The following is a 12,248-nucleotide window of genomic DNA, read 5'->3' as shown; positions in this document are numbered from 1 at the left end:
AGCAGACCACAGTTACACAAGAAATAGACAGCCTGAGACAAGATGGAGCACAAGAGGACAAACAACGCAAAATGGACATACAGACTTCCAACAACAGTCAGGTAGTCAAGACACCAGAACATCAACATTTACAACAGCAACTGCAGGAAGCAGTGACCGCCCAAGATCAACAGAATCTTACAACACGAGAGACAGACAACAACAGCCAATGCAGTCTGATATGCAGCAACGCCAACAAAGACGTATTGAACAGCAGAGATGCACAGGTTCCAACAACACAAGAAACAGCCACGAGCAATCAATGCAGTCCGACATGCAGCAATACCAACAACAATGCGATGGACCACAGTTATGCACAGATTCCAACAACGCCGGGGATGACCACGAACAATCAATGCAGTCCTATTTGCAGCGATACGACTTGCGAGGTGGAGAATATAGAGGTCGATTCCGAAGAGGAGTTCTAGTAGAACAAGCAACACCAACCGAAACCGTCGTCTGGCCATTACGAATACTGCAGTGGAACATACAAGGTCTTGGAAATAAAAACCACACACTTCAGGAGGCTGCAATCAGCACGAAAGCAGATATAATCGTTTTGGAAGAAATTCTTTTCCCAGCCACGAAATCCTTCAGATTAGCTGGATATCAGCACTATGTTATACCGTATGAGCAGGGAAGACAAAGAGGATTAATGACCCTAGTCAGGAAGACCATACCCAGCAAGAAAATAGATTCAGTTTCATGTGGGGATGGAGTAGAGACATTAGCAGTAACAGTGAATATGGCTAATATTGAGCTCCTCATATACAACGTCTACAAGCCCCCTAGACGTAAACTAGAAACAGAGGCAGTGCTTACCTTGGCCACGCAGGAAAATGTAATTATTGCTGGGGATTTTAATGCTCATCATCAAGAGTTAGGTGCAACTGGGCCAGCCAATGCAGATGGGCGCCATTTAGCTGCAGCTCTGCGAGAAGTACCTGAAATTAAACTTCTTAACACTGGGGAACCCATTCACATTCTAGGAGGTTCCCTTGATCTTACATTCATCTCAACAGCACTCAAGCATCAGGCGAAGTGGGAAGTAGACCCGGTGATCACCAGTGACCACTATGCTACTGTCACAACACTAAACCTAGCACGACCTCCTACACCACCTGCACAGCCTAGGTGGAATTTAAGAAAGGCCAATTGGAATATATACCAAGAAGAACTTGAAAAATGGTATGCAACGTACACGCCACCTGAGGATTTGAACATACACGAGACCAATCTGCAGGAAGCCATTACAGCTGCTGCAAACAAAGCTATTCCAATCATTATCACAGGAAACACAAAACGAAAGAACTATTGGTTCTATAGTAATGAAGTTAAAGAACAGAACCACAGAGTCAACATCTTCAGAAAACATCTAAAGAGAAACCCCACACCAGAAGGAAGAACTCTGCTAAGAGCGGTGATATCTGAAGCAAGACGAGTTTCTAGAGAAGTAAAGGAGGCAAGATGGTTTGAGTGGTGTCAAACTCTAAATGAACATAGTAGTCTTGGCAAGATATGGGGTCAGATTAAAACTATATCAGGTCGACCAGCCCGGCCACAGGCATGTATTCAACCATTGCAGGAGGCTGAGAGACTTGCTCTCCAATTTGCAGAAAGAACAGCTTCATATCAGCTTCCTGCAATGGTCCGAAGGCAGCAAGAACAATTAAAACAAGAGAGGTTGACAGTCATTCATGAGAGCATAGCTATAAATGACGAATGTGACTGTCCCTTCACCACACAAGAACTAATCAGGGCCAAAAAAGGTGGTAAGGACACTGCACCAGGTGCTGATAACATTACATACTCAATGGTCGCACATGCAGGTCCTGCTGGAGAACAAGGAATATTGGATGTCATCAATGCATCTTGGCAGCAAGGCAAACTACCGACCTCTTGGAAGCAAGCAGACATCATACCGATTCCTAAGCGGAAAGAACCTGGCAATTACAGACCCATTTCATTAACATCATGCATTAGTAAAACTGCAGAACGGATGGTCTTAAATAGGCTACTGTGGAAGACTGGAGACCTTCATAAACACATATTTGGCTTCACTAGAGGAGTAGGTACTGCAAACTGCATAGCAACATTACTAGGAACAGTTAACTCGGGTCCAGCTATAGTGATCTTCCTTGATCTAGAAAAAGCATTTGAACTTGCAAGCCCGCAAGCAATATTACACACCTTAGTTAAAAAAGGTGTAAAGGGAAAATGCTAGCATGGATTCAAGATTACCTAAGTCACAGGTATGCCAGAGTAAGGTTGCAAGGACAAGTGTCGGACTACCACTTGCACGAGAATGAGACTCCACAAGGAGGAGTCCTCAGTCCTAGTCTTTTTAACATCCTTGTGGAAAACCTTGTTACCATGACATTTACAGAAGGGGTTAAATTGCTAAGCTATGCTGATGATATAGCATTAGTCATTACAGGTCCTTCACTTCTAAATAAAGCACAAGGTGCATTAGATAAAGTAGCATCTGAATGCAGTGTTTTAGGGCTAAAAATATCTGCACAGAAGTCTAAGGCAATGAGACTAGGCGGCAACACTCCAGACAGGCACCTATGCATTCAAGACATTAACCTTCAGTGGGTTACACAATATCAATATCTCGGAGTGTGGATAGATTTTAAAATGACATTCAATAAGCAAATTCAATATCTAAAGGAGAAAGCAAAATCACGACTAAATATAATGAGAGCAATCACAGGGCCCCGTCTAGGAGCGGGACACAAAGTGTTAAGAATGTTTTACATACACGCCGTTCGTTCCCTAGTTGATTATGCAGCGCCTGCCTTACTCACTCTTTCTCCTGGTCAGTGGCCAAACGTTGAGGTTCTTCAAAATGATGCATTGCGAATCATAACAGGAGCTCCCAGATGGACAAAAATACTGAACCTAAGGCTAGAAACAAAGCGCACGTCGATTGAAATAAGGGTAAAAGGAATTGCTGCGTGCATGCTGACCAAGATATTGACTAGACCTAAAATCAGTTCACTTAAAGAAATAATCACTGAAGCACTAACTCTGGACAGAAGAGCCTCCAATAGCAACAGGTGGACCCATTGTGCGATAAACACCATCAATACATTCGATATAACAAACACAGTCACTGAGAAGGGTGTCGACGATATACATGCAGACTTTGTTATGCAAGCCCCTTGGGAATCTCTTACTGCAGACTTTAAGACTATGGCTCTTGAAGGAAAGAAGAAGCAGACAAATCCTCATCTGCTACGTAACATTGCACAGATGCATATAGAAGCAAACATGGCATCCGACAGCTTCACTTACTTCACAGACGGATCAGTAGACCAGCAGGGACAAGAAACTGGAGCTGCAGTTATAGCAGGAAACTCTGTAAATAGTTGGAGGCTCTCAAATGGGTGTTCGACTTTACAAACAGAGATGCTAGCCATTCAAAAGGCTTTGGAACACGCTCTTGCTGAACAGCGACAACATGTTATCATACATACAGATTCGAGAACCGCCATTGAAACCTTGCAACAAGAACACATATGTGATAACATCCATCTGATCACAAATGTCATATCATTCATGCAAACACTCAAACGACAAGGCCGACGGGTACTTATCAACTGGGTGCCAAGTCATGTGGGAATAATAGGAAATGACATTGCAGACGAAACTGCAAAACTTGCTACTAAGAGGAGAAATGTAGACATTTACATACCACAGAGTCTATCACAGATTAAGAAAGTAATTAGAAACAGAGCAATGCAAAAGATGTACAGTGACCACAACACAGCAGTTGCAACATCAGGATCTGCGGGTTCGTAAAAGAATTCAACCAACTACAAACCACTTAGTTTGATGAAAGGGAGCAGTAGAACAACAGAAGTGCATTTACATCGCATCAGGCTTGGATACCCATGTGCATGGGAAATAGGCTTACAGGTTCTGGAAGATGAGAGGAAATGTCAACACTGGAGAAATGCCCGACAGACCACTGGAACATTATCTAAAACAGTGCACAGTTACAAACCCCTTAAGATTTCAACTTAGATTCAACAGAGCAGAAGAAGTGGTTAAACACATATGGCAAATCTTACTGAAGCGACCATACGAGCCATAAATACTCATACTCCGCCCAAGTAAAACAGAAACAAGCAACACTTAGTGGGCCAGCCAGAGGCTTAGGGCCCGCGCAGGAATATCCCTGCAAAAAAAAAAAAAAAAAGCAACGCACATGCGTTGCTGAGCACATAATAGCAGCATGCACACTATACTAAATATGTCACTAATTCCATTTCAATGTTTCCGATTGCACTGATAAATTTTATTTTCATATATTTCGATTTATTAATTTTTTTATTGAATTATTTTGTGTGACATTGTGTTAGAATCGAGCTGTGTTGTTTATCATACCGTTCATTTCGTAAGTATAAGTAAAGATGCCACACCTGTGACATGTAAAACAATGCTGTTCTTGAAAAACAGCGCCATCTGTTGCATGTAGGAGCAACACACATGTTATACTAAATATGGTACAATTCCATTTCAATGCTTCTGATTGCATTGATAAATTGATTTTTCATAGATTTTGATTTATTTTCATTTTGATTTAATTATTTTCTGTGAATTGCATTGGAATTGAGCTGTGTTGTTTACCATCCCATTCATTTCGTGAGTATAGTTTATTTTTTATTTTTTCATATTTTCATTTAATTTTGTACCCGTTTTTCTTATATTTCAGTGATGGGAACATCAGATCAATTGATGTTCCCAATTTTCATATGAGAACATCAGACCATGTAAGAAGGCATCGGATGAGGGAGTGGTGGGGATGATGCGGGGACAGAAGTGAGAGATGGTGGGGAGGACGATGGCACAAGGGATGGGGTAATGGAGGGGAAGGACAAGGGGACGGGGGAGTTTGGGATAGTGGGGACGAGGGGATGGGGGAAAGAGGAATGGTGATGAGGACAAAGATACAGGGAAGTGGGGCATTGTGGGAAGGAAGAGGGGACTGTGGAGTGGGGAATGGTTGGGAGGCCGAGGAGATGGGTGAGGGGAGAATAGTGGGAAGTACTGGGGGACAGGCAAGGTGTCTGTGACTCAGCAACGCATGTGTTGCTGAGCCACAGCAACAAGTGGCCGGGTACATACATATATATATATATATATATATATATATATATATATATATATATATATATATATATATATATATATATATATATATATATATATGTCGTACCTAGTAGCCAGAACGCACTTCTCAGCCTACTATGCAAGGCCCGATTTGCCTAATAAGCCAAGTTTTCCTGAATTATTATATTTTCTCTAATTTTTTTCTTATGAAATGATAAAGCTACCCATTTCATTATGTATGAGGTCAATTTTTTTTATTTTAGTTAAAATTAACGTAGATATATGACCGAAAGTAACCAACCCTACCTAACCTAACCTAACCTATCTCTATAGGTTAGGTTGGGTTAGGTAACCGAAAAAGTTAGGTTAGGTTAGGTTAGGTTAGGTTAGGTAGGTTAGGTAGTCGAAAAACAATTAATTCATGAAAACTTGGCTTATTAGGCAAATCTGGCCTTGCATAGTAGGCTGAGAAGTGCGTTCTGGCTACTAGGTACGACATTATATATATATATATATATATATATATATATATATATATATATATATATATATATATATATATATATATTATTAAATATGACCGAAAAAGTAAGATTAATAATTCTAACACGAATTTTCTCAATCTTTCGTACATTACGCTTCACTGTTGGAGGTAAATAAAAAATCACTTCTCCAAAATTCATTTTTTTTTTTTATTTCTAGTCTGACGCGACACGGGCGCGTTTCGTAAAACTTATTACATTTTCAAAGACTTCACAAATACACAACTGATTAGAACTAGCGTTTCCCTGATTTTATATCTACATTTGAGTGAGGTGGGAAGGGTGATGTGGCATTACATTTGAGTGAGGTGGGAAGGGTGATGTGGCATTAACACAAGACAGAACACTAGAGGATATTAATAGGGCAGAACAGAAACAATGGGTATTGAATAGAAGTGTTTGTAGAAAGCCTATTGGTCCATATTTCTTGATGCTTCTATATTGGAGCGGAGTCTTGAGGTGGGTAGAATATAGTTGTGCAATAATTGGCTGTTGATTGCTGGTGTTGACTTCTTGATGTGCAGTGCCTCGCAAACGTCAAGCCGCCTGCTATCGCTGTATCTATCGATGATTTCTGTGTTGTTTACTAGGATTTCTCTGGCGATGGTTTGGTTATGGGAAGAGATTATATGTTCCTTAATGGAGCCCTGTTGTTTATGCATCGTTAAACGCCTAGAAAGAGATGTTGTTGTCTTGCCTATATACTGGTTTTTTTGGAGCTTACAGTCCCCAAGTGGGCATTTGAAGGCATAGACGACGTTAGTCTCTTTTAAAGCGTTCTGTTTTGTGTCTGGAGAGTTTCTCATGAGTAGGCTGGCCGTTTTCCTGGTTTTATAGTAAATCGTCAGTTGTATCCTCTGATTTTTGTCTGTAGGGATAACGTTTCTATTAACAATATCTTTCAGGACCCTTTCCTCTGTTTTATGAGCTGTGGAAAAGAAGTTCCTGTAAAATAGTCTAATAGGGGGTATAGGTGTTGTGTTAGTTGTCTCTTCGGAGGTTGCATGGCTTTTCACTTTCCTTCTTATGATGTCTTCGATAAAACCATTGGAGAAGCCGTTATTGACTAGGACCTGCCTTACCCTACAGAGTTCTTCGTCGACTTGCTTCCATTCCGAGCTGTGGCTGAGAGCACGGTCGACGTATGCGTTAACAACACTCCTCTTGTACCTGTCAGGGCAGTCGCTGTTGGCATTTAGGCACATTCCTATGTTTGTTTCCTTTGTGTAGACTGCAGTGTGGAAACCTCCGCCCTTTTCCATGACTGTTACATCTAGAAAAGGCAGCTTCCCATCCTTTTCCGTCTCGTAAGTGAAACGCAGCACGGAACTCTGCTCAAATGCCTCCTTCAGCTCCTGCAGATGCCTGACATCAGGTACCTGTGTAAAAATGTCGTCAACATACCTGCAGTATATGGCCGGTTTCAAGTTCATGTCGACTAAGACTTTTTGCTCGATGGTACCCATGTAGAAGTTTGCAAACAGGACACCTAGGGGAGAACCCATGGCGACCCCATCTACTTGCTTATACATGTGCCCATCCGGGCTCAAGAAGGGTGCCTCTTTAGTACAAGCTTGGAGTAGTTTCCTCAGAATACTTTCTGGCATGTCAAGAGGAGTACAGGCTGGATCACGATACACTCTGTCGGCTATCATTCCGATTGTCTCGTCCACAGGTACGTTGGTAAACAGCGATTCTACGTCCAACGAGGCTCTTATCCCTGGCAGGTGGATATATATATATATATATATATATATATATATATATATATATATATATATATATATATATATATATATATATATATATATATATATATAATGTATATGTATATGTTACGGCCACTATGGGTCGCATCCTGGTTCTTTTGATGGTAGAACCAAACTTATGGTATCCGACCCCAAGTCGGTAGTACGTTTTCTAGAAAGTGGTTATGTAGTACATAAAAAAATGGGTGGGGATGAACAAAACACTGTTCCTTTCGTCAATGTATTAAAAATCTTCCACCACCGTTAAGTAGATATATGTACACCGTCACCATAAATAATATATAAAGAAACGATAGGCTATTACTTCACCTATGTACAATCCTTTCGCTCAGGATATCAAACGTGTTCACGTGCAGAGTTCATCAATCCTCAGTATTTCCTCACTGTCCAGTAGCGTATTCAACCTTAATGGGAAGAACACCGGCGAGTTCACCTATACGTGGGCCAGCCCACTGACAGTGTCAGGAGGTGCCTGTACCTCAACGACCGCTCTCCAGCTACTCGCTGGCAGAGTACCTAAGCCACACGCTGAGCGGGGTCACAAACCAATACAGGGGAAGCGATCCCCTAGCAGCACTCTCTAGCGACCAGCTAGCAGCACTACTTAAAAGGCACCTCCCTGTCGTCAGTCTCTCTCCTAAGCCAGCCCCAAAGGTACGCTGATCTTTTTCAACACTTAAGCACTTGCAGCTACCACACTGCTTAATCGGCGGTGGCTTGGTCGTTTCCAGGACCCTATAGGGAGACTGTGGACTGCCTAAAATGAACTGCACTCTCCAGTACCGCTGTCCCCAGACGTCACCTCTGTGGACAAAAAAACGTCATCAATGACCTTGCCGATACTGGTGAACTAGAGAATACCACTAACCCACTGGGGAGTTGACATTGTGCTCTGTAGTACACACTAAGTGGCTCTGGTCTTGATGCGTCACCTCACCAGAGGTCACTCACAATGACCCCCCCCCCTCTGGCTGACCAGGGCAGGAATCTTTAGCCATTTTGATAACCACCAGATGGCATTGTCGGCATTATGTACTATTCCGGAGAAGCCCGGGTGCGGACTCATAGATGGCGTTGGAACTGCCACTCTACCCCCTGACAAGGGTGACGAGTCCGTAACACCTCCCCACCAAAAGGAATTTGGTTTGGTCCTAAAAGGAAAAAGAACAAATTAGTATCGTGACACTTCGCCCATAGGACGAATGTAAATCATGGACTGCAGTGAAAAGGACGTCCTGTCCGATGAAGTGGCTTAACTGAGAGGCTTGGTACAGAGGGAATTCTAATATCTTGGGCAATGACTCGATTGAGGTTCTTGTCAGGAGCCTAGTTACCTCATGTGTTTTAATCAGTAGCACTGAGGCTCTGCGGAGGATCGAAGAACTGGGGCCAACAGGTAACATCTCCCTGCGTCGTGGTACCACTGGCAGCTGAGGGCAGAAGGCGTTTCTTTCACTGGTCCGGCGGTCCTTCAGGGAGACGGGAACCTGGAATACAGGCAACTGATGATTCGGGGTAAAAGAAACTGTGTGGAAATGCTTACTTATAGTGCGAGTGATGGCGATGTCCGCGCACTTTTCCACAGTGACTGCCTGCACTTTAATGAGGAGTGCGTTAACTCGTCCAACGTCAGGTCGACCAACGTTCCATATAATGCTGGATCTAGGTCCACCAGTTACACAGGGGGTGTCAACCTGGCTGGAACGTTCACTCATTGAACAGTTGCTGGTACCACCTCCTTCATCAATCATTGTTCCGTCCGCAACACTCATGGGGGGAATATCCTGGTCTTGATGTCGCTCCACGATGCTCACAGGAGCCATCATCAGCCGAATGTTGGTCACTTTGCCCAGGGCAAACACGAGAACAATACAAAATACATACAAGAAACATTTTGCTAAATGGGGAACAACTCTCACAAGCCTACAATGTCCAGACCTGACTTCTTCCATTAGCCTGGTTTGGATCTTAGGGGGCACTTGAACCTGTGCACTTACCTCACCTACCTCTGCGCATACTGTCTGGGGAGTTCTGGGTCGATTCTGTAAACACCGTACCACCTGTGGGAAATTTTACCCACCATATCTAATTATCATCTCAGAAATGTATAATTTCTATATCACATCTACATCTTATCAAAATCGTATCAAATCATATCAAAATCATTATAGAATCATAATAGATTCATTATACATCTTGATCCTAGATGACAATGCCACTATGATCACGTACACCATAGGGCCCTATAGGTGCCTACGTGACTTTGTGCATGATCTCTCAAGGATCCAGAAGCTTCTAGAAGGATTTCTTAATTAAAAAACTATTGGAACATTAATCACTTCTGCTAGGGATTATAAATCGAATCCTTAATAAGAATCAGTGGTACTATCAAGTACTACTTATAATCTTTAAATCCTATATCTAATTATATTATAATCACATCTTATCTCAATCATAAGTCTAGACTGCAAAAATAATCAACCAATATTCATTGAAAGCTACCCTTCTCAAGGGAGAGGGAGGAGCATCTCAGGAACAAGAAGGGCCGACCATAGCCCGCGGCACTTCACGTTTGTTTACAACTGAGTGAACAGTGACGAATCCTTAGCAAACATTATTTAGCTCAGGACATCTTATCTAATTATCTTTATCACCAGTGAATACTCTCTAGAACTGGGGGAGTACCTGGACAATATATCTACAAGGAAAATCCCTAGAACATTTTTTCTATAAGTGTAGAGTGGAGTACACAATGACTCTTGTCTCCACTTTCACCATCAACCCTCATCTTTCTGCAACACAGTTTATAGTAAAATCCACGTAGCAACACCACAACAACAATCTACAGCAAAGCTGTTATATAAAATATCGTGCCTTAACTCGCGACAGAGAGTTATCAAGTCTGGCACACTGTCAGACAGGCACCTGGCATGTAGAGAAGTATATTGAGGTTATTTTGGTATATGATTGGCCAATTGTATGCTTGTGTGACTTTAATATTCTATAGGTCTGTCTGTCAGTTATAAAGCGAGGCAACGCCTCATATCTCAGTAAGTTTATTAATATAGTAGTGTAGCAGTGAATTTCATCCAAGCACTAGACCTCATGAGTATCCATTGTGTCAGAAAAGATTCAGCCGCAATAAGTAAATAACACCTCATGAGTGTCCATTGTGTGGGAAAGGAATCAATCAAGATTACTGTACCTCATCATATAAATTGAGTATAAATATATGTACATATATACTTGAATATATAAATTAAGTTAACAATTGCTTGCTTAGTTATACTTTAAGTTATCATATAAGTTCATTTAATTAAATATAATTTCTTGTACTTAGTAACAGTACTTTGACTACATTTAAAGTCATTTATTATACTTTTACAATTTAAATTGTTGCTTATAGTATAAGAATATATTGGCTGTTAATAGTTATGGTGCTAGGCTAGACTATGTACATGTTTAAATCTCTGATTTAAACAGAGCCAGAGTTCTGTCATATAACTGAATTTATTAAATCTTATCCTTGTATAAAATACAACCTGATGTGAGATACCTGTTAGCAGGTGGACTGTGGATCTACAATAAACCTATCAACTAATTCATTCACCCCACCTGCCCCTTACAGCCCACAATCTGTCATTAGGAAAAGAGGAGTTAGGATTTACAACCCTAGCTAGAGATTTTATTTGAATTAATTTGCAAACAGTAATTTTTAATTTAGTTCAGGACAAGTCCCTAGTAGTACTCCTCTCATATTATTCCCAGCAGGTTTTTCCCACACCACCGTTGTTTGTTAGGACTTCTCTGGTGAAACGCAACACAGAAAGGGATCCATTATGGAACATATAATCTCTTCCCACAACCAGACCATCACCAGAGATGTCTTAACAAACAACACAGAAATCATCGATAGATACAGCGATAGCAGGTGGCTTGACATCTGCGAGGCACTACACATCAAGAAGTCAACAACACCAATCAACAGCCAATTAATGCACAACTATATTCTACCCACTTCAAGACTCTGCACCAATATAGAAGCATCAAGAAATATGGGCCAATAGGCCCTTTGCAGTTACTTCCATTCTTCCATTTAATTTATCCAATTTATACCCAATCCACCATGTTCTGTCTTGTATTGAAAGTTTGCTCTGTCTTGTGTTGAAAGTTTTGTTCACCTCTACCAAAACTGTTGTAACATATCACCTCAGCCAAATGCTAGCATATAAGATAAAAGTTGTTTAAATGATAGGATAGTAAAACTCTGTTTAGTGTTTGCAGGTTACAGTTGTGTGTGTGTAAACTAGTCTTTGAAAATGTAATAAGTTATTACGAAACGTGTTCAAGTATCGCGGCAGACTAGAAATAAAAATGAATTTTGGAGAATTGATTTTTCAATTACCATCAACAATGAAAAGAAACATAAGAAATATTGGGAAAATTCGTGTTAGAATTATTAATCTTACTTTTTTGGTTATATTTAATAACATATATATATATATATATATATATATATATATATATATATATATATATATATATATATATATATATATATATATATATATATATATATATATATATATATAACTGAAAACTCACACCCCAGAAGTGACTCGAACCCATACTCCCAGAAGCAACGCAACTGGTATGTACAAGACGCCTTAATCCACTTGACCATCACGACCGGACATAATGAGGTGATAGCCGAGGCTATTTGAACCACCCCACCGCCGGCACTCGGATAGTAATCTTGGGCATAGCATTTTACCAA

This window comes from Procambarus clarkii, chromosome 71, assembly GCF_040958095.1.
Source record: "Procambarus clarkii isolate CNS0578487 chromosome 71, FALCON_Pclarkii_2.0, whole genome shotgun sequence".
Lineage (NCBI taxonomy): Eukaryota > Metazoa > Arthropoda > Malacostraca > Decapoda > Cambaridae > Procambarus > Procambarus clarkii.
This window is presented reverse-complemented; position numbering follows the sequence as displayed.